We start from the raw sequence: 22556 nt of genomic DNA on the forward strand, positions 1-22556 counted from the left end.
AGTCTTCCACAAAGGAAAAATTCCCTTCCAAGTTCTGTTCAGAAAATAAAAAATAAATTTCTGCAGATGAGAAAGTGGATTTGAGTCAATATCAACAATTCTGCAACCCCAGTGACTCCAAGAGGCCATTAAGAGAGCTTTCTCTCTTCCTTGCTTAGGGGGCACATTTTGATTGATCATGCCTAATCATAAGTCCAGAGGGAAAACAGAACATTGATTTTAAAAGGGTCACTGTTCTTCAACTTTGGTACTAGACTACTGTCAAGTTGAGCTTTAAAATCATGTCCCCTTAGTTTATTTTATCTCCTCACATGTGCACCCAAATGACCAGCTTTAAAAGCAAACAATTATGACATTAGAACTAAAACCTCAGTGATCCCACTACATAAAGATCTGATATAAAAACCAAGTACAAATGTTCTAAAGTAAGAAAGAGTTTGGAATTTTCCAAAGACAGAAATAAAGTTTGTATGCCTAGAATACACTGAACAAGGAAGTGAATTGTATAAAACAAAATCAGAGATAGGCAGGGAACAGACTATTGAAGGGGGCTGTAAGCCATGATAAGAAGTTTGGATTTTATTCTATGTTAATTTAAAAGTTATTGGAAATTATTTAAGAAGGAAAGAGATATAATCTTATTTACATTTTTAAAAGGTCACTCTGACTACAAAAATTCCATCAGCAAAGCTAAAATTGTAAATACTGACAATTCTAAATGTTGGCTAGGATATGGTTTCAGACCTTTCTGGTGGGAATGTAAACTAGTGCGACAATTTTAGAAAACTATTTTGCAGTGTCCATTAAAGCTGAACATGAGTATACTCCATGGTCCAGAATTATCATTAGGGCATTATTCAAATAGTCCCAAACTGAAAGAGCACCCAAATGCCAATCAAAAGTAGAATGGACAAAGTGTGGTATATTCACACAAGGAAACACAATATAGTAATTAAAGTGAATAACCTACAACTCACAAAACAACATGACTGAATCTCACAATTATCATTGAGCAAAAGAAACAGACTCAGAAGAGTACATACTAAATGATTCTGTGTAGATGTTTCAGAAACAGGCAAATCTAGTCTGTGTTTTTAAAAGGCAGCAGAGTGGTTATTTTTGGTGGGGGGTGAGAATGCCAGTAAATGGAAGGGAGAATGAAGAGCAAGAGGAGTACTAAATACATCAGGATTGAAACCACAATTTGGCTGCAAAGAGGGATGGATGAAGATGTTATGGAGAGGAGCTGGGGCAAGACAGTGGCATAGGGAGGTGCAGAATTTAGTCAGTCCTCTGAAACAACTAGCATATAGCCAGGAACAACTAGTAAATAGCCTGAAACAACTTGGGGGACATCTGTGACCAGACATACATTATACACCAGTCTGGAATGAGTGAAATGGCTGAGATTGCAGCATAAAACTGTAAGTAAAGTCCCCAAATTATGGAGCTTGCACCCCTCCCCCACTGGCATGGCAGGCTAAGTTGGAAGACTTCCCTATAGGAGAAAGAAGTAGTCTATCAGGAAGAAGGGAAAGTAACTCAACCAAACTCCAATTGTGGTTTTAATTAACAAATCTGGACTACTGAATACAAGCTATGAGCACAGATAAACCTGGATCAAGCAGGAAAGAAATCCTGAGCTCTCTCCCAGAAGAGAGGAGGTGGGACTGATAGAAAAATAATAATGGTAAATAAATAAAAACAGAGGCCTTTGGAGACAGCAGAGCTCAGATTACTAGAAAAGGACTTTGTCCAAGAAAAGGGCCACACAGAACGAGGTACTAACTCTGGTCAACTGGAGAAACTGGAGGGCTGGGGACTGTCTCTGAAAAGGGGATTTCTTTCTTTTTTCTTTTTATTCTCTCATTCTAAGTACCTCATTAGAGAAAGCCTCAGGCATTTTCAATTGTCAGCAGTGACCCAGGCAAGGGTGGAGTTAAGATAGAGAACCAAAGGAACCAAAGGAAGAAATCAAGTATAGGAGATATCTTCCCAAAGGGCTTATCTTCCCTAAGAAAAGGGGGTGGCAGGGCCCTCAAGTGGCTGCCCTCCCTCAGAGAATCCAAACCCCAGAGCCTGGGGGTTAAACACAAAACAAAACAAAAAACCAGAAACAATTTAAGCTTGGCTTCAGACACCCTCGGCCCCTGGCCAGGACTGGGTCCACTGAGAATTAAAGACCCTGCACCTCTTTACACCAGCGGGGAGCTGCAGACTGACAAGCACACCTGCTGGGCAGGATAGGAAAAGCGCAGAGACTAGAGGCCTCACAGGGAAGTCTGATAACCTGCTGGGGCTCATCTGCAGGGACACTTGATAATGATTACAGCCTCTGTCTGGTCTGGGAAAATCTGATTAAGGTAATCAAGTAAACCAAATGCCTAGACAACAAAAAACTATGAGTCACTTTAGGAAAAATGAAGATATGGCCCAGTCAAAGGAGCAAACTTACACTCCAATGAGATACAAGAGTTGAAACAACTAATTAAAGATGTTTAAACAAATCTTCTAAATCAAATCAATGAGCTGAAGGAAAATGTGGCAAAAGAGATGCAAGATATAAAGAAAACACTGGGTGACCATAAAGAAGAATTTGTAAGCTTGAAGAAACAATTGGCAGAACTCATGAGAATGAAAGGCACAATACAAGAGATGAAAAATACAGTGGAGGCATACAACAGATTTGAAGAGGCAGAAGAGAAGTTTCATGAACTAGAGGACAGACTATCAGAAATCCTACACATAAAAGAATAGATAGAGAAAAGAATGGAAAAATATGAGCAGTGTCTCAGAGAATTGAATGACAACACTAAGTACATGAATATATATCATAGGTGTCCCAGAAAGAGAAAGGAAAAGGAGCTGTGCTGGTTGGAATATATATTATGTCCTTCAGTAAAAGGCATGTTCTTTAATGCAATCTTGTGGGGGCAGACTTATTAGTGTTGATTAGATTGGAATCTTTTGATTGTTTCCATGGAGATGTGACTCAATCAACTGTGGGTGAAATGTTTGATTAAATTATTTCTGTGGAAATATGGACCCCACCCATTCAGGGTGGGTCTTGATTTAATCACTGGAGTCCTATAAAAGAGCTCACAAACAAAAGGAGATCAGAGCAGCTGAGAGGGACATTTTACAGAGAAGCTAGTAGCCAAACCAGACACATGCTGATACACAGAGATGCTTGGAGTTGTGGACAGAAGGACATTTGGAAATGCTAAGCTAAGAGATGAACCCCAGAGTTTTCTCTGGTGAAGCTAAGAGAGGACCCCAGATGCTTAGATGCACAGGAGCTGAAGAAGCTAAGAGAGGACAAAACACTCCAAGAGCAACATTTTGGAGATGGACATTTAAAGGAGACTTTTGCTGATGCTTTGGAGATGCTAGCCCAGAATTTGATCTGGAGAAGCTAAGAGAGGAATCTTTGGACACCTTTATGGCCTTAGGACTGTGAATTTTTTACCAAATAACTCCTTTTTATAAAAGTCAATCCCATTTCTGGTATTTTGCATAATGGCAGCATTAGCAAATAGGGACGGGGCAGAAAAAATAATGCAGGAAATAGTCACTGAAAATTTCCCATCTCTTATGAAAGACAGAATTCACAGCATACCCCAAACAGAATAGATCTGATTAGACCTACTCCAAAGCAGTTAATAATCAGATTATTATGTGTTTTAAAACTTTGACTTCTATATGGGACCAAAGAAAGAGATGTTTATTTGCTGGAAAAATCTATATTTTCTGTAGCATACTATACAATGTAACTTGTGGGGTCAGTTTACTCAAACACTATAATTGTATGGAATCTGGAATAAGGGGTGAGATCTTGTTGGTTGGTACAGGTTAGCATGAAACCCCGATACATCCCTGAGTAATTTGGGCAAAGAATAAAAAGTATTTGCAGAGGAGGAGATAAGATGGTGGCATAGAGAGGAGTGGAAGACTGTTAGTCCCCCCTGGAACAATTCATAAATGACCAAAAAACTAGTAAATAACCTGGAATAACTGCAGGGAGACAAACATGACTGTCCACTCATCATCCACCAACCTGAATTGGGAGGAATGCCCGAGATTGCAGCATAAAATCTGTAAGTAAAACTGCGGACCTGCACTGAGAGCCAAGAGCTGAGAGCCAAGAGCCCCTCCCTCACGGAAGCCTCGCAGTGCTAGAGAGCAGCACTCTCTCAGCCCAGCTCCAACTGGGGTTTTAATGTTAACTGCTCAATACAGACAGTGAATCCTCAACAAGCAGACAGAGGCTTTTGGTGACAACTGACCTTGGGAGAGTCAGGGGACATATCTGTCTTCAGACGGGGAGCCCAGAGGATCGGGTGCTATCTCTGGCTGATGGGTGAACCTGGGAGCTTTCCTATCCCTTTCTCTCTCTGTGGAGAAAACCTCAGCTGTTTTCAGCCCGCAGCACTTCCCAGTAAAGACAGCCTCAGCCATTTTAAAATCAAAACACTTTGATCAGCAGAGTCACAGAAACAAAGAATTTATTGATATGCAGTGACCTCTCTGGAGGGGGCATAGCTTCCCAAGAGGAAAGGGAGGGGCCCAGCTCTACTGCCTGCCTTTCCAGAACCAGACCCCAAAGCCTGGGGGAGGAGAGCCACAGACCACACCCTCTTACACAGGCGGTGACAGGCTTACAGGTGTGTCTGCCAGGCAGAAAATCACAGGTGTCTCAATCCTCTAAGAAAAACCATCAGGGAAACCAGATACTGAATATTACCTCCTTCTGTGACCTGAGCCTGTTCTCGTCTGGGAAAACCTGATTGGGGTGGCCTAAGAGGTCAGATGCCTAGACAACAGAAAACTACAGCCTACACTAAGAAAAATGAAGCTATGGCCCAGTCAATGGAACAAATGTACACTTCAACTGAGACACAGGAATTTAAACAACTAATGCTAAATCAATTCAAAAAGTTTAGAGAATATTTCACAAAAGAGATAGAGGCTGTAAAGAAAACACTGGGCATACATAAGGCAGAAAATGAAAGTTCAAAAAAACAACTAATAGAATCTATGGAAATGAAAAGCACAATACCAGGGACGAAATATACAATGGAAACATACAACAGCAGATCTCAAGAGGCAGAAGAAAACACTCAAGAACTGGAGAACAAAACACCTGAAAGCCTACACGCAAAGGAACAGATGGAGAAAAGAATGAAAAAATATGAGCAACGTCTCCGGGAACTTAAAGATGAAACAAAGTACAAGAATGTACATATCACTGGTGTCCCAGAAGGAGAAGAGAAGGGAAAAGGGGCAGAGGCAATAATAGAGGAAATAATCAATGAAAATTTCCCATCTCTTATGAAAGACATAAAATTACAGATCCAAGAAGCACAGCGTGCTCCAAACAGAAGAGATCTGAATAGGCCTACGCCAAGACACTTAATAATCAGATTATCAAATGTCAAAGACAAAGAGAGAATCCGGAAAGCAGCAAGAGAAAAGTGATACATCACATACAAAGGAAGCTTAATAAGACTATGTGAGGATCTCTCAGCAGAAACCATGGAGGCAAGAAGTAAGTGGTGTGATATATTTTAAGATACTGAAAGAGAAAAACCGCCAACCAAGAATCCTATATCCAGCAAAGCTGTCCTTCAAATATGAGGGAGAGCTCAAAATATTTTCCGACAAACAGACAATGAGAGTCTTTGTGAACAAGACACCTACCCTACAGGAAATACTAAAGGGAGCACTACAGAGTGACAGGAGAAGACAGGAGTGCATGGTTTGGAAAACAATTTTGGGAGATGGTGGCACAGCAATGTAAGTACACTGAACAAAGATGACTGTGAGTGTGGTTGGGAGAGGAGGGTTGGGAGCATGTGAGACACCTGAAGAAAGGAGGAAAGATAAAGAATGGGACTGTGTAACTTGGTGAAATCTAGAGTGTTCAACAATTGTGATAAAATGTACAAATATGTTCTTTTATGAGGGAGAACAAGCAAATGTCAACCTTGCAAGGAGTTAAAAATGGGGAGGCATTGGGGAAGGGATGCAATCAGTGTAAACTAGAGACTGTAACTAACAGAATCATTGTATTATGCTTCCTTTAATGTAACAAAGGTGATATACCAAGGTAAATGAGGTAAGAGGGGGGAATAGGGGAGGCATGTTAGACACTTGACATTGGTGGTGGTGTCTGACTCTACTCTACTTTGATTTAAGGTTACTTTTCCTTTTGCTACTTCCTAGCTGTCATTTTTTCTGCTTTCTTTTGCCTCTCTACCTTCTTTGATGCTCCCTCCTGCCTTGTGGAAGAAATGTAGATGCCCTTATATAGATAGTGATGAAGGTGGTCAACACGTAAATATGTGACCATACAGAGAACCATCGATTGTTTACTTAGGATGGAATGTATGACATGTGAACAAAACCATCTAAAAAAAAAAAATGGGTTGATGACAAAACCTCAAGGGCAGTATTTGAGTGAAATAAGCCAGACACATAAGGACAGGTATTGCAGGGTCTCACTGATAAGAACTAGTTATAATATGTAAACTTATAGACATGATATACAAGGTACTAAGATATAGGATGAGGCTTAAGAGTGGGGAGTGGTTGCTTAGTATGAGCAGAATGCTCAACTAGGATGAACTTAAATGTTTGGAAATGAACAGAGGTGTTGGTAGCAAGATGTGAGAATAATTAACAGTGCTGAATGGCACATGAATGAGGTGGAAAGGGGAAGCACAGAGTCCTATATGTCACCAGAAGGAAAGTTGGAGGTCAAAAGATGGGAATGTATAAAACTGAATCCTATGGTGGGCAATGTCCATGACTAACTGCACAAATATTAGAAAACTCTTCCATGAACCAGAACAAATGTATGACAACACAACTAGAAGTAAATAATAGAGGGGCATATAGGGAAGAAATATATACCTATTGCAAACTACATACTACAGTTAGTAGTATTTCAACATTCTTGCATAAACAGTAACAAATGTACTATACTAACACTACGAGTCAACAATTGAGGGGAGTTGGTTAGGGATATGGGAGAATTCGAGTTTCCTTTTCTTTCTTTTTTTTTTTTTTTTTTTTCTTTTTACATCTTTCACTTTATTTCTTGTCTGGAGTAATGAAAAGTTTCTAAAAATTGAACAAAAATTAAGTGTGGTGATGGATGCACAGCTGTATGAGGGTACCAAGGGCAACTGATTATACACTTGGGATCTTTGGATAATTGCATGGTATCTGAACAATCCCAATAAAAATTTAAAAAAAAAAGAAAAAAGTATTTGCAAAGCCCCCTTGAGGAACTGGGGAAAAATTGGAAATATGAAACTTCCCCACATGGGGCATTCCTGATGTCCTCACAAGCATTGAGAACTACCATTGTAGTAGGCCAATCCCTCAATCTTGGGGCTTGTCCTTTTGAAGCCTGTAACTGCTAAGGAGACACTAAGCCTACTTATAATTGTGGCTAAGAGTCACCCCCAGAGAACCTCTTTTGTTGCTCAGATGTGGCCTCTTTCTCTAAGCCATCTCTGCAGGTAAACTCACTGCCCTCCCCCCACATGGGACATGACTCTCAGGAGTATAAATCTCCCTGACAACATGGGGCATGACTCCTGGGGATGAGTCCAAACCCAGCACTATGGGATTGAGAAAGCCTTCTGGACCAAAAGGGGGAAGAGAAATGAAACAAAATAAAATTTCAGGGGCTGAGAGATTTCAAATGAAGTTGAGAGGTCATTCTAGAGGTTATTCTTATACATTATATAGATATCCCTTTTTAGTTTTTAGTGTATTCAAATAGCTAGAAGGAAATACCCAAAACAGTTGAACTGCAATCCAGTATCCTTGATTCTTGAAGACAACTGTATAACTATATAGCTTACATGGTGTGACCATGTGATTGTGAAAACCTTGTGGCCCACACTTCCTTTTTCCAGTGTACGGACAGATGAGTGATAAAAGGGGGACAGAAAGTAAATGAATAATAGGGGGGAAAAGGAGTATGAGATATATTGGGTGTTTTTTTTTAACTTTTATTTTTATTTTTATTCTTATTTTTATTTTTATTTCTTGGAGTGATTAGGGTGTTCAAAAAAATTGATTGTGTTGATGAATGTGCAACTATATGGTGATACTATGAACAACAAATTGTACACTTTGGATGATTTTATGGAGTGTGAATACATCTGAATAAAATTGCATTTAAAAAAAACATATCATTTGTGTTACCTTGGTTAATGAAAAAACCTGGAGATGAAAAATCCTAGTGTTTTCTCCAGTCTTATGGCTGCTCTGAATACAGTTAAGATTCTGTAATTGAGGAAAAGCAAGGGAATGGATGCTGGAGTAGGTAACTAAAAATCTCCTGCCACGCTTCTATATCTATTGTTATTTGAATAAGGCAGATTCCCATTTCCATATCTCAGTTCAGGAAATTTTCCTTTCCTAAAAAGTCCTCCTTTCCCACACTAATTGAAGTTTCAGCCATTTTTTAGTGGCCAACATACTTTCTATTTCCTTCTACATCTTTTCCAACTGCACCAGGACTCACTTAAAACTCCTATAGTATTTTTTTCCTACACCACTCATTCAGAACTCAAAGTGTCTTAGATGTTATTGCTAATTTGTTTCTGCATCTAAGTGCTATATTTTCAACCATGTCTAAGCTTCCTAAGAACACTTTGCCTTTCACTTCTTTGCAAACCTGGGGCTTGCAGACCTAAGATTCTATCTGCTATCTATCATCTACCGTATCCCATGAGATGTTTGAGGTAGCTTACATATAAAATGTTCAAAAAATGTGACAAATTAATAATAAAAATCAGAAACAGGGAAAATATAAACTGGATTTTGGAAGCCAATACATAAAGAGGAGGGAGGTAGAGAGTATAAAATACAAAAATGCAGACTGTAAGAACATACCTTTTAAATTTTAATACTGAGTTACATATTTTACTGAGCTACATGTTTTGCCCCTGGTAACTAAAGCAAAAAGGAAAATATGGCCAGCTGTAAATTACTGTTGAAAAGGAAAAACAATTTAAGCAATGGAAGCAAAACCCTTTCCTGTCACTTAGTATTTTTTTTGTTTTTTTGTTTTTTTTTTAATATACTATTATACCCTTTAATATTGTTAAAACTATTTACCGTGCACATGAAAATTGGTTTTGCTACAACCCTTCAGGTCAAAGTGAGAGGGATTTTGAACTTATTTATTTTTAATGCAATTTTATTGAGATATAATCATATAACATACAGTCAAAGTGTTCAATCGGCTGTTCACAGTATCATATAGTTGTGCTTTCATCACAATTAAACTTTGAACATTTTCATTAATCCAAGAAGTAAAATAAAAATTAAAATTAAAAAAAACATCCAAAACATCCCATTCCCTTCCTCCCCCCAATTGTTCATTTACTTTTTTTAATACAGTTTAATTGGGATGTATTCACACACCCTACAATCATCCACAGTGTATGATCAGTTATCACAGAACCATCATACAGTTGTGTGTTCATCACCAGAATCAATTTTTTAACCTTTTCCTTACTCCAAAATAAAAATAAAAGTAAACAAGAACCCCTAATTCTTTCTATCCCCTCCATCCCACCCTATTCTTCATCTAATTTTTGTCCCCATTTTTCCACTCAACTGTCCATACACTGGTGAGCCACAAGGTTTTCACAGTCACACCATGCAATCTTCATAGTTCTACAATTGTCTTCAAGAATCAAGGTCACTGGGTTGCCATTTGACAGCTCCAGATATTTCCCTCTAGCCATTCTAACACACTAAGACTAAAAGGCAATATCTACATAGAACATAAGAATACCCTCCAGAGTGACCCTCGACTCCATTTGAAATCTCTCAGCCACTAGAACTTTATTTTGTTTCATCTCTTCTCCCCCTTTTGGTCAGGAAGATCCCCTCAATTCCACAGTGCTGGGTTCAGGCTCATTTCCAGGAGTCATTTCCCGTGTTGCCAGGGGGATTCACACCCCTTAGAGTCATGCCCCACATAGCGGGGAAGGTAGTGAGGTTCACCTACCCAGTAGGCTTAGAGAGAGAAGGGGTCACATCTGAACAACAAAGAGGCTGTCTGGGGGGGACTCCTAGGCACAATTGTAAGTGGGCTTAGCCTCTCCCTTGCATCAACAAGCCTCACAGAGGAGAGCCCCCTGATCAAGGGCTTAGTCCACCAAATTGGAAGTCCTCAATGTTTGTGGGAAAATGAGCAATAGCTCAGGTGGGGAAGTCCAACACTTCCGCATTTTTCCCCAGCTCCTCAGGGAGTCCCCGCAAATACACTTACACTCTCTGCCCATATCACTCTGGGATGTGTCAGGATTTCACTCCAGCCTATACAAACTCACCAAATTGCACTTCCCATTCAAAGCTCCATGCTCTTACGGTATTCAAACTGATCGTACAAGTTAGATTATCTAGTGTGCTACAGAAAATATAGATCCTGCACCAGGTAAACATCTCCTCCCTTGGTCTCACACATAAGTTGTAGTTTTAAAACACAGTAAGTATCGTCCTTTACCCTTGGGCCTGATTTGCCTTAGTCTTGACCAGATCTTCTTCGTTCATATCTCTAATTAAAGTCTAAATTCTTTTTCAGCTCTTTCAATAGTTGCCGTATGGTATAATACTTCATAGCTGCCAAGTTCTAGCTCTGAGTCTCACGTGTCACACATACACTCAAAGTTCCAGAGACCAACCAGATTATATACAAGGAGCTCAGCATCTCAGGATTTAGAGATAACCATTACAACTCAGGAATAGATGTGACTGCTATAAGAGCCTACAATCTAGGCACCATTACAATAAGCATTTCCCTGCTAAGCTGTGCTCTAAGATTCAGTTCTCAGAGTTTACATATTATAGGTAGTCCATATTAGTGAGGTGTTATAGTGTTTGTCCTCTCATTTCTGGCGTGCTTCACTCAAAATGTTACACTCAAGATCCATTCACGTGGTTGCATGTCTCACAGCTTCATTTCTTCTTGTAGCATACACTACAGTTCAGCATTACTGTTCTAGTTTGCTGATGCTGCCGGACTGCAAAACACCAGAAATGGATTGGCTTTTATAAAAGGGGGTTTACTTGTTTACACAGTTACAGTCTTAAGGCCATAATGTGTCCAAGGTAACACATCAGCAATAGGGTACGTTCACTGGAGGATGGCCAATGATGCCCAGAAAACCTCTGTTAGCTGGGAAGCCATGTGGCTGGTGTCTGCTCCAAAGTTCTGATTTCAAAATGGCTTTCTCCCAGGACATTCCTCTCTAGACTGCAGTTCCTCAAAAATGTTACTCTTAGTTGCACTTGGGATATTTGTCCTCTCCCAGCTTCTCTGGAGCAAGAGTCTGCTTTCAACAGCCGTCTTCAAACTGTCTCTCATCTGCAGCTCCTATGCTCTCTTCAAAGTGTCCCTCTTGGCTGTAGCTCCTCTTCCAAATGTCACTCACAGCTGCACTGAGTTCTTTCTGTTATGTCAGCTCATTTATATGGCTCCACTGATCAACTTAGACCCACCCCGAATGGGCGGAGCAACAACTCCATGGAAATTATCCAATCAGAGTCATCACCCACAGCTGGGTGGGGCACATTCCATGGAAACCCTCAAAGAATTACACTCTAATCAACACTGATAACATCTGCCCACACAAGATTACATCAAAGATAATGGTGTTTGGGGGGACATAATACATTCAAACTGACACAATTCCGTTCATCAGTCACTGTATCTTAGGCCACCTCTGTCTATAGCAAATAGTGAATACTGCCACCATATATACTGGTGCTTAAATGTCCATTCGTGTCCCTGCTCTCCGATCTTCCAAGTATACACCCCACACTAAGGTTGCAGGACATTGAAACCCCCACATACCTGGCTTCTTGTGGGACCACTATACTGTCCTCCAGATAGGCTACATCATTCTACTTCCCCACCAACAGTGAATACATACATCTCTCTCTCCAAGTTCTCTCCAGCACTTGTGTCCCTCTGTTTTGTCACTTAGTTTTAAAGAAAGTTCTCATTGGGGACTTACAATGAGGACACAAGTAACATAGTAGACAATATCCTCAGCAGCACCCCACCCGGACACAGTTTATGAGGCTGTTTCTTGTAGCATCAGTCCTTAAAGTTCATGACCTCAAATACAGTGGTAAAGGCTATTCCTTAGAGGGTCAAGTCTTAAGAAGGTCATTTTCTTATTGTCTGAAATAGGATAAGAATAAAACCTAAAATAATTAGAGCAATACGTATCATTCAAACAATCATTAAATAACTAATATTCTCTTGACCTGGCTTCTGTGCTAAGCTAGAAGCTGGAGAATTTAAGGGTTTATATAGCCATATATTTGACATGTGAAGCTATGCAGTAAAATGGCATAGAATAGAGACAAGAGCACAGACTCTGCCACTTACTAGCTGTAGAACATTGGCTAAGATCCTTAAATTCTTTTTGCCTTAATCTCTTCATCTATAAAACGGAAACTGTCAACAGTACCTATTTCATTAAGTTGACATGAGCATTTTAAGGGCATTGTTAGTAAAGTACTTATAACACTAGCTGGCAAATGGTAACTCTTATAAAAGTATTTTCTAGTTTATTTTAAGGTTATGGTAATGTAGCAATAATTTTATGAAAATCAAGACAGCTGACCAAGGTTCTTATTTCAACGGCTGTCCACAAAGTACTAATTCAATGCTTCCTGATTATGAAGATAATGGCAAGAGCTGTTACTGTAGACGAAGCTGAAGATTTTACTTTTTAATTCAAAATTTTTGTTTTTCAGCTACCTTCTTGGGGTCATTGAAGTATCACCAAGAGAAAAATAGTGGAAAAGAAAATGCAAATATGCTCAGTATTATTCTGCAAATCAAGTTATACATGAAATGGCATGACCAAGCAGAGAATTTCAAGAAAAATGGCATAAAGTGGTTATCAACCTACACTGAGATTTTGGTGATCCATTTCACCTCTTGTTATTTTCATTCCTTTATCGAAAGTGAGTATAGATCAGTAAAGGCAAATGTCCCAAGTTATGTGGAAGATAATCTCTCTTTTCTATGTCATTGCTAAAATGAAAATCTCAGTTAAATGCAAGAACTGCTTCTTCTTGGATCAAAGGTAATATATAAGAGACTTTCCTGTTATGTTAGAGGAAAACAGTATGCTAACTCCTAAGTTATACAATAACGGTCTGTAAAAAACCATGTGAGTCATAGATGCCAGTAAACCTGATTTCTGAGAGTGACAACAGAGTTCGAGCAACTTCAGGTCTCTAATGAAGTAGCAAATTTTGGGAAGGGGGTCATGACCCACTATGCCAGAATTCTAAATCTACAATCTAGCAGCAACTCAATCATGACTCAATATTCAGAAAACATGCTTTTTAAGTTAACCATGTTCACTCCTAAGAAAGGCTGTGTAGCAAAGGCATCTCTGTAATGACCTTATGATTATCCATAGATAATTTATCTTATACCTGAAAGCTCCAGCTGACTACTCTCAGAAAGGTTGCTTCAAACTGAACCACAAGCTCCAAAAGCGGAGATGGTGGTATGGGAACAGGCAGTGTGCCTGGCATTCACCACTACTCAATATCTGTTTGTTCTTAAAAGAATGGAAACCAGCAGAATGTCTCTCCATGAATATGTCCCATGTGCTTATGGGAAGAAAAGGAAAGGAAGAGCATTCCCTAGAGATAATGAAGGAGAGGTGTCATAAAATAATCTCTCCTCCTCTGGCAGCCAAGAGGAATACTTTGGCGATGTAACTCTGTATAGAAGCTGGTAAAGGAAGAAGACAAGAGAAGGGCACCCTCTTTTGGTTAAACAGCCTGCCTTTTCTCCCTCACTGTTCAGAGTTTACCTTAAATCAGAGTCATATAAATCAATTTAGAATGGTATGGCAAAAATTACTATATAATTTCATTATCAGCCCTGGGCTTGCTAAGAAATTACTTACTTCATCATTTATTTTCATCTGTTGCTAAAAGATCATATAGAGCATAGCATTTTGAAAGACAAATCTCATTCACCACCATTGAAGGAGATATTTATACTCATTCTTTACTCTGAAAATTAAAACTTAAAAGGAAACAATTCAATATCTAGCATGTCTTTTTCGGGGGACTTTGAAATCATCACCATTTTGAAGTCCCTATTTAAATAATGATTTAATCAGAGATCAAAGAATAGTAAAGCCATTTGATATAAGGCTGGTCTCACATGTTGCCCACAGATGGCTTGGCAATTACGTTACATCCTTCACAAAGTAGAGATAATGTGACTGACCCTTTCTTAGCCAGGTGGTCTATCTTAGGAAACTCGTGGGAGGACAACCCGCCTTTATGCACCTCTTAGGACCTAATATGAAGTCATCACTGGTGAGGTAATCTTGCCAAAAATGTTTCATCTGAATCTCATCAAGGCAGTAGACCCAACTCCAGCTTTACAGAAACAGAGGAAATAGAGGAATAAGCTGAACCATGCCGTAAAGAAATCATTTTTTAAAAATCTAGAAAGCGAGACAGTCTTCAAAACAGCTGTACTGGTCTCTTCAAAAAGTCTGTTTTAGGGTAAAAAAAAAAAAAAAGGCAGTAGGGGCTGAACTAGAATAAAGCTTAAAGAGATATAACTACCAAATGCAATGCATGAATCATGAATGGTCTGGTTTGAAAAATTCATCAATTAAAGACATTTTGGAGACAACTGTGGGTATTCATATATGAATGAGTAATAGATGATGTTAGGGAATAGTTACTAATTTCTTAATTGTTATAATGCTATTGTGATTATGCAAAAGACTGTTCTTATTCTTAAAAAATGCATGCTAGGTTATGTGGGTAAAGTGTGATGATGTCTACAATTTATTTTAAATGACTCAGCAAACTTTATTCTTATATAATATATAAAATTCCAATATTTTTGTGTGTGTATATGTGTATATACACACATAATGTATGTATGTGTAATTATCAAATACGGCAAAATGTGAAATTTGCTGACTCTTAGCTAAGGATATACAGGTATTTATTGTACTATTTCACCTTTACTGTAGACTTGAAAATTTGCATAATTAAAATTTTAAAGATCAAACAAGCCAGAGAAAAGTAGTAACCCACTGACAGTGAACATTAGCACCATGTTAGTAACAATGACAATTATTGATCACCTACTATGTAGTAGGAACCACACTGGGTTCTATACATACATTACTTGATTTACTTTTCACATTAATTCTGAGAAAAGAGACTGATATTGTAGCCTAGTTTGATACATGAAGAAACTAAAGTTCAGAGAGTATAGTTAACTCAGCCAAGTCCACACAACCACTAAGACTAAGAGGTGAAGCTGAGTTTAAAATTCAGTTCTGTCTGACACTTTTCTCCTAAATCATTCTGAAGCATTGATTTAAACACTTTTATTGCTACCAAATTAAGCAATACTATAACCTTTCTGTCTCATCTTTCTTGAATGTGCAAATTTGTCAATTTTAAAAACATAGAGTCTGATTAAATTGATTCAGAGAAACTCTTTCCTGCAGAAGGCAGGGTTTGGACAGCCAAATGTCTTATAATCTTCTCTGACATGTAGAGTACTTAGAATCAGGGAACGATAAATAGTCACACTTCTAGTAGACCATCACTTCTTGGAATAACTAAGACAAGAGTTGAAGGGGTCAAACATTAGGATAGTGAGGGAATGTTTGAATGTGGCAGCAGGTCCACTGTGTGGGATAGTCTCTAAAATTGCACTCAACAGTTTACAGAATTGCTAAAGAGAGTTGAATGTACTTCCTTTCCAGTAGATAAGAACAAGGAATTTAGTTAAAATAAAAAGTATCTGTGCACAGGAACATAAAAAAGTTAGTTTTTTTGTCTTTTTTTGTTTTAGTTGATTGGGATTTTTGGCTATGTTATGACCCATGAGCTTTGTTCCAGAAGGATCTTAAAGCCAACAACCAACCTCAATCATGGAACCCCCTTATCAAAGCATAACCTGGAACTATTTTCTTCTATACTTCCTTCTATCCTTTGAAAGAAAGCAGAAAGCAAGTTTATGGGCGCTTCTTTAAAATCTACATATCTATAAGCTTATAAATCTCATCACTTGTATCTTACAAATTTCATTACTTCGATACAGCAGAGCAGACAACCAAAATATTGCAAAAGATATTTAAAACTTCCAACATATCAAAAAGGCAATATTCTCTTTGATTTCCAAACAAAAGTCTACTTTATTGTAATAGGGTTTGCCAGAGAAACAGAACTGACAGAAAACATGTACATATTTTGTGTGTGTATGTAATATAATGGGATTTATTATAGGAATTGGCTCACATGACCATGGGGATTGGCAAGTCCAAATTCCGCAGGACAGGCCACAAGTTAGGAACTCTGCTGAAGGTTTTGATGAATTCCCCAGGAGAAGATGCCTGCTTGTAGGAGAAATAGATGGATTTGTTTCTCTCTCCTGAAAGGCACTTAGCTATCTTCTCACACAAAAGAAAAAAATGTTTTCATTTTGAGTAAAATAAGTAAATAATATAAAAGCAGTTTTGCAAGGCCAGAAACAGTTAATTCTATCTTTACTGAGCGTGAGAGAAAAATAGTGAGTCCTAAATAAACATTCCACCATGAATTTAACAAGTATTTTTTGGATGGCTACCTACGTAGGAAGGTTAGATGCCCACGTTCTGAAGTCAGACTTCCCATTCAAACCCTGCCTTCCACTCAGTTTGGAATATTTGACTCATTGTTTAACCTCTCAATAGGCTTCTGTTTGCTGATAGATACTGTTGGATGATAATGCCCTTAGATAGTACCAGGCACAAAATAGTTAAGCAGTAAATGTTATGAGTTAGACATTCTGCTATAGGACTCAGCTCCTGCCCTGAAGCAGCTCACAGTCAAACAGGAAGATGAACTTCTAAAAATCAGCAGGCAACGTGGCTAACCAAGATTCCTTTTGGAAAGGATTGCAAGAATCTTACTTCTCCCACTAGAGGCATGGTGGGGAGGTCAGCCAGGGGCTATCAGTTTATATAGCCACCTAGTCAGTCATTATTGGCATAAGACTAAAAGGAGAACAAGTTCAAGGAGAAAGGATAACTATTTTGCTTCATACCAAGAAACAAGTACATGATATGTTCAAAAAAGATAAGCGAGCTTTTAAAATATAAATTATTTTCATGTAAATTATTTTAATAATTTCCTATAAACTTGTGTGATTCAAATAAGAGGATGATGACTCTAGAACTAGAATAAACACTTTAAGAAGGCATCAGTTCCATAAGAGGAGCAAGTAATGGGAGAGTACCTGGCAAACCCTATCCCCAGTGATGCCATTAGCACATATTTCATTAAAGGCTAATCATAAGCAGTATGAATTCATTGGATGCAGATAAATAGCCAGACCCTGTTTCCAGTCGTCTGAGGCTAACAGTATTCGCAAAACAAACTTTATAACTACTCCTTTGGTTGCTAACAAAATCAATCACTAATTTGAATTTCCTTAATTTTTCTTCATGTAACAAGGGATTCATGACATCCCCAAGCATCCCATTGTATTTTATTATGGATATAATCCTTCACCTGGCCTGATGTTGTGAATTGCAGTATCCCTAAAATGTTCAGGAGCCTCTAATTATAAACTTGATATAAAACTTTATTTCTCATAAATGACAGAAAAATACTAAGAACTCCTTTTTCCTATCACAAAGTCAAATCAAGATTCATCATTCAGAGGCTACTGAGTTCTAGCCTGAATGTTCAAAAGAAGATTTTTCTATAGCCTAAATAGAAGCTTGTGCTCTCAAATCAACACATTTTCAATGTACTTGGTGCTAGTGTCACTACCAAAAATAATGTATAATAAGGGTTTTAGTAAAAGAGAGTTGCTAAAAGTCAAGAGGTCTTTAACAAAGGTGCACTTCTTTTTAACAGTCTTTATACATAGTCCTTGCCTGGCACTGCTCAACAAAAGCCTTAGTCTTGTATAAGTTCACTGTTTATCTTTTTTTAAATTTTTCAGAGAATATGTAAACTTGTCTTTTTCTCCGTTAATCCATGTAAAGTAAATGCCTTGCAAAAATGACCCACCAGTTGTAAAATTTATATGCATGTTTTCTACACTTTGTTACTCTTATGCTCCCAGTCTGAAGTATCTTATTTCTCCTACTGCTGCTCAGAATATAATGCCCCATAAGATAACCATGTCTGTTGAACCACACATGCAGTGAGAATGTCTTAGAGTCGTAGGACAACTAAGCAAATGAGTAGAAAAAAATGCAGTAATTTTAAGCTGCACCTCTGGTTGTTTTTAATTATACCAAAGAAAACTTGAAAACCTGAGTGTGGTTTTGATACAAACTCAGTCAGCAAGGACCAGCCTATCCCCCCCAGAAGGACTTGGTAAAGGAATAATAAGGATCATGGGGTATTCTCATAGGCTTCATTCTTATAAAATAGACTCAAATAAGGAAAGAATGAGATTAAAAAAATAAAAACAAAAGCCTCAGTGGTTTCATGTAGACTCTCTCTTCCTAAGGAAAGGTGCTGCACACTCAAAGTCAGTATGCAAAAGGGTCTGAGTGTCCAAAAGGTATACAGTGCTAACTAAAAAAATCATGTGCTATGGGATTGGGAAAGCCATAAGGACCACACTCCACTTTGTCTAGTTTATGGATGGATGAGTAGAAAAATAGGGGAAGGAAACAAACAGACAAAGGTACCCAGTGTTCTTTTTTACTTCAATTGCTCTTTTTCACTCTAATTATTATTCTTGTTATTTTTGTGTGTGTGCTAATGAAGGTGTCAGGGATTGATTTAGGTGATGAATGTACAACTATGTAATGGTAGTGTAAACAATCGAAAGTACGATTTGTTTTGTATGACTGCGTGGTATGTGAATATATCTCAATAAAATGAAGATAAAAAAAAAAAAAACATGTGCTGCATGTACAAGAACTTCCTTCTGTGTAAACCCCTCCCGCAAACCATTTTTTTTATTAAACTAGTGACTGATAGTCCTACACCCATCTCAGGAATCAAATTAATCTACCTCATCTGTTTTATAATTCCCTATATGTGTCTCACATTAGTCAGCTCTCAATCTCCTTAGTCATGGAGAAATCCAAAAAATACCAGGTTGAGAAATAAGAACCAAGTCAGTACAGGATGGCCAGAAAGAAAAGCTGTAATTTTGAGAGACTTAGAATACTTTATCTGGAAGGAAGCATATGAGGAAATAAAGGCCCAGGGAAATAACAGGAGTATTGGTTACAGTGCTGGCTAGGGACTGAACCAGAACCTGACCTAAGTCTCCTAAATCCAGTCCAGGGCTTTTACCATGTAACATCCCCTATTATATTTCCTTGAGGAGGCAGGTTGGAAGTTTTGTTACCCGATGTGAGATACTAAGAAAGCAGAAATTCTATTCATTTCCCAAATGCAGTACTAGAGCCAGCTATCCAACTGCTCTGGGTAAAACTAAAAATGGCAGTAAGAAAATATTGAATTATGCATCAAAATGGACAAAAAGCCTCTTTGTTAAATACAAACTAACATTTCCCCTTTTAACCACATTCAGATATCTATTTCAATGCTGTTAATTACATTCAACTTTTATATAGCAGAATTTTAAGAAGCTTTGTCTAATATGTCTAATATTAAAATAAAGCAAATTAGCTGACTTCCCCCTCCACATCACCCTGCAAGCCCTACTCCAAGATTCAACTCTGTAGGCTTTCCTGACCTCGGATGCAAAGGTGGCAAGGATCAAAATGTCCAGTTAGAAGGACTCTTCCAAGACTTGGAATTATAAAGCAAGGAACTGGGCAAAAATCGTCAAAGTTGTGCCAGATAGGGTGAGGATGTGGCATCATCTCCAAATATAAAAACATAATTTGTAAAAAGCTATCAGGTACCTGCTATGTGCTTCAGGTTGTCCTTAAGACATAGCCCCTGCTACCAAGGGATTCAGTCCAATAAAGGGGAAGGGTACAAGGCCAAACAATCCAGTATAAGCAAAATTTTAAAACAATATTGAAAGTACTATATAAACAGGAAAGTATTAGTTTTTTGGAGTCTGGAACATAAGAAATGATAAATGAGTGAGCTCTGAGAAATGAATAAGGATATATGGACAAAAGAGATGGGCGGATGCTATTTCTAGCCAGGGAAACAGCTTGTGCAAAAATACTGAAGTGTCGATGTCTAGGAAAGGGAGTGCCCTGGCGGGGTTAGGTTCTACTTCACAGATGGCAGGTGGGAGAGCTTGAGCTGAGGCTGGTGAGAGAGACCCTGTTGGAAGAGATGTTATTAGACTAGCAGACAGTCCTTAAGACTTGGAAGACAACTAGTCACGGTAGGTTCAAAAACCTACCCTATGTAAGCCAGATTGATTTTATGCTTCACACATTTTTCTGGCTTCTATCCAAATTGATAAGGTTCTGTGTTTGGCTAATAAATGAAAACTCCAGACTGTAGTAAAGAGAATGAAAGATAGGTTTCCTTTTTGTGTTTGAAGCAGAGCTTTAAAAGAACTGCAGAAAAGCCCCAGAGAATGGCTCCATGACAGTAGGAGTGATTTTAAAATGTGAGAACCCCTAGATGTAGAAGGTAAAATCAGGAGAACAAAGAAGCAGCTGCTTGTTCATCTGCTCTCCTCATCCAATATGATCTGCTTCCAGTGACAAAATCCATGGAGGTTCTGGTTTGTTTTTAATAAAGGAGGCTGTTCCTCTTCCAACAGCTGACATGATATGATTCAGCTACTGCACATTTAATAAGAATTGAGGGAGAACAGCAAATTCTCTAAGTTCAAAGGAAATTCAATAATTGAGGAAATTATCAAAATAATATATGCAAACTGACAAAATTGATTGAGTTATTATAAAGATATCAGAGAGATCTGGTTGAGTACTTATCTGAAACATTTGGGGTTTTTTTTCTTTGCATGCAGACGAAAGAGTAATATGATTATTCAGAGCCCATTGTGCTTTGGAAGGCAGTTAAGGCCAGCATAAAATATATGCAGCATAATGATATAGTACAAATATAAGGATAATTCTCTGCTTCATCCAAAGCCCTATTATTAATCATATCAGAAGACCAGCCATGTGTTCCTGCTATATTATATTCCCAATCAGTGATGGATCTTTGCCCTCATTAAGCAATAATTCACAGCAGGAATTTAAAATCACCTATTAAATATTCCATAGAACAACTGAATCAGTCAGAAAGAAAGACATCTAAAGATATGTCAACCTACTCCAATACAGGTGTTGGGGTGTGGTCAGCAAAAGCATGTCTCACACGGAAAACATTTCACTCACATAGAGAAGAGGCAGGGCAAGGTTAACTAGCTTCACTAGCTTCACTAGTTCCCCACAGCCAGCAAGTCTCGATCCACGGCCGACAGGAAGATGTTCTCTGTTCGGTGCACAGCAAACCCTCTCTTGGGGAACTACTCTGTCCCTGCCAGGGACAGATATACCACACCCTTCATAAAACACTCCCACCAGAGTCAGACTGTCTCCAGTGAATGCTTACATATGCTCAGGACAATAAGGGAAGGAATGCACATGATCCCCTTATCTATTAGGCGATTGTGTCTTATCCTGCCAGGCTGACACACATGGTCCTGAGCACAGGATGCATTTGTGGATGCCCTCAGACTGCCCCTGACTACAAACTCTGTGAGGTAAGCATTTTGTGATGATTAATTCTTTGCACAGAAGTTGAGAACTGAAATTTAACAACAGAATTGGGTCAAGATCTCAATTAAGAGATTCCAGAACATTATTAAATCATTCAACTCTGAGTTCCTGATTAGAGAACAGAGACACTAGGTGATTTGACTTAGAAAGCCTAATAGGAATGCTGCTTCTGATTAGGTTAGAAAATGCAGCTCTAGAAACCATGCAGGAAACCGCAGCAGCTGCAAAACAACAGTATTGTTAGAGTTGGAGAGCCTTCAAAGAGAATTCTAGCTCCACCTTTGATTATCTATGTGACTGTAGGCAAATTTCTTAAATCAAAGTCTTAGCTTTAAAATAAATACTTATGATAGATATAGATGCGGATATAGATCTTTAAAATAACACGTTTTGGCCAGAGCGTTATGAGGTTTATATGAAATAATATGAGTGGGGGTCGGGGGGCAAATAGTGGCTTTCACCACCTTCTCAGGCCACCAGTGCCTTAGGCAGCTATGCAGTGTCCACTACCTAAAAGGGCATTGACAGGATGCGACAGGGCAGAGTCAGAGACTTCCCCAGAGTGAACCCTGCCCTCCTACAGTGATGGGAGTCTCTTGCCAGTATCCTGTCAACACTTGTAGATGATCCTCACTGCTCATCGGGAAGCCCAGCTGGGGTGCCTGCTCGGCTGCACCAGGCAATTGGCTTTAGCAGAGGAGGCTCTCCTTTCTCTACACCCAGCAGGACAAGTGCCTCATACTATGTTTCAGCACAAGAAGAGAAGCAAGCCCCAATATTAACTACACATACACAAGAGATTCAATCCACTCTGAGAGG

General features: G+C 38.6%; 1 protein-coding gene across 1 annotated transcript in view; it reads right to left on the minus strand.

The window, feature by feature from the left end:
* PDE1A (phosphodiesterase 1A) overlaps positions 1-21417 on the minus strand; it is a 460100-nt gene extending 438683 nt beyond the window's left edge. Inside the window, exon 1 of the mRNA XM_037849350.1 lies at positions 21354-21417. The gene's annotated coding sequence lies outside the window, so the exon portion shown is untranslated. The remainder of the gene's footprint in view (positions 1-21353) is intronic.
* Positions 21418-22556: the final 1139 nt, after the last annotated feature.

The sequence above is a fragment of the Choloepus didactylus genome, chromosome 9, assembly GCF_015220235.1.
Source record: "Choloepus didactylus isolate mChoDid1 chromosome 9, mChoDid1.pri, whole genome shotgun sequence".
NCBI lineage: Eukaryota > Metazoa > Chordata > Mammalia > Pilosa > Megalonychidae > Choloepus > Choloepus didactylus.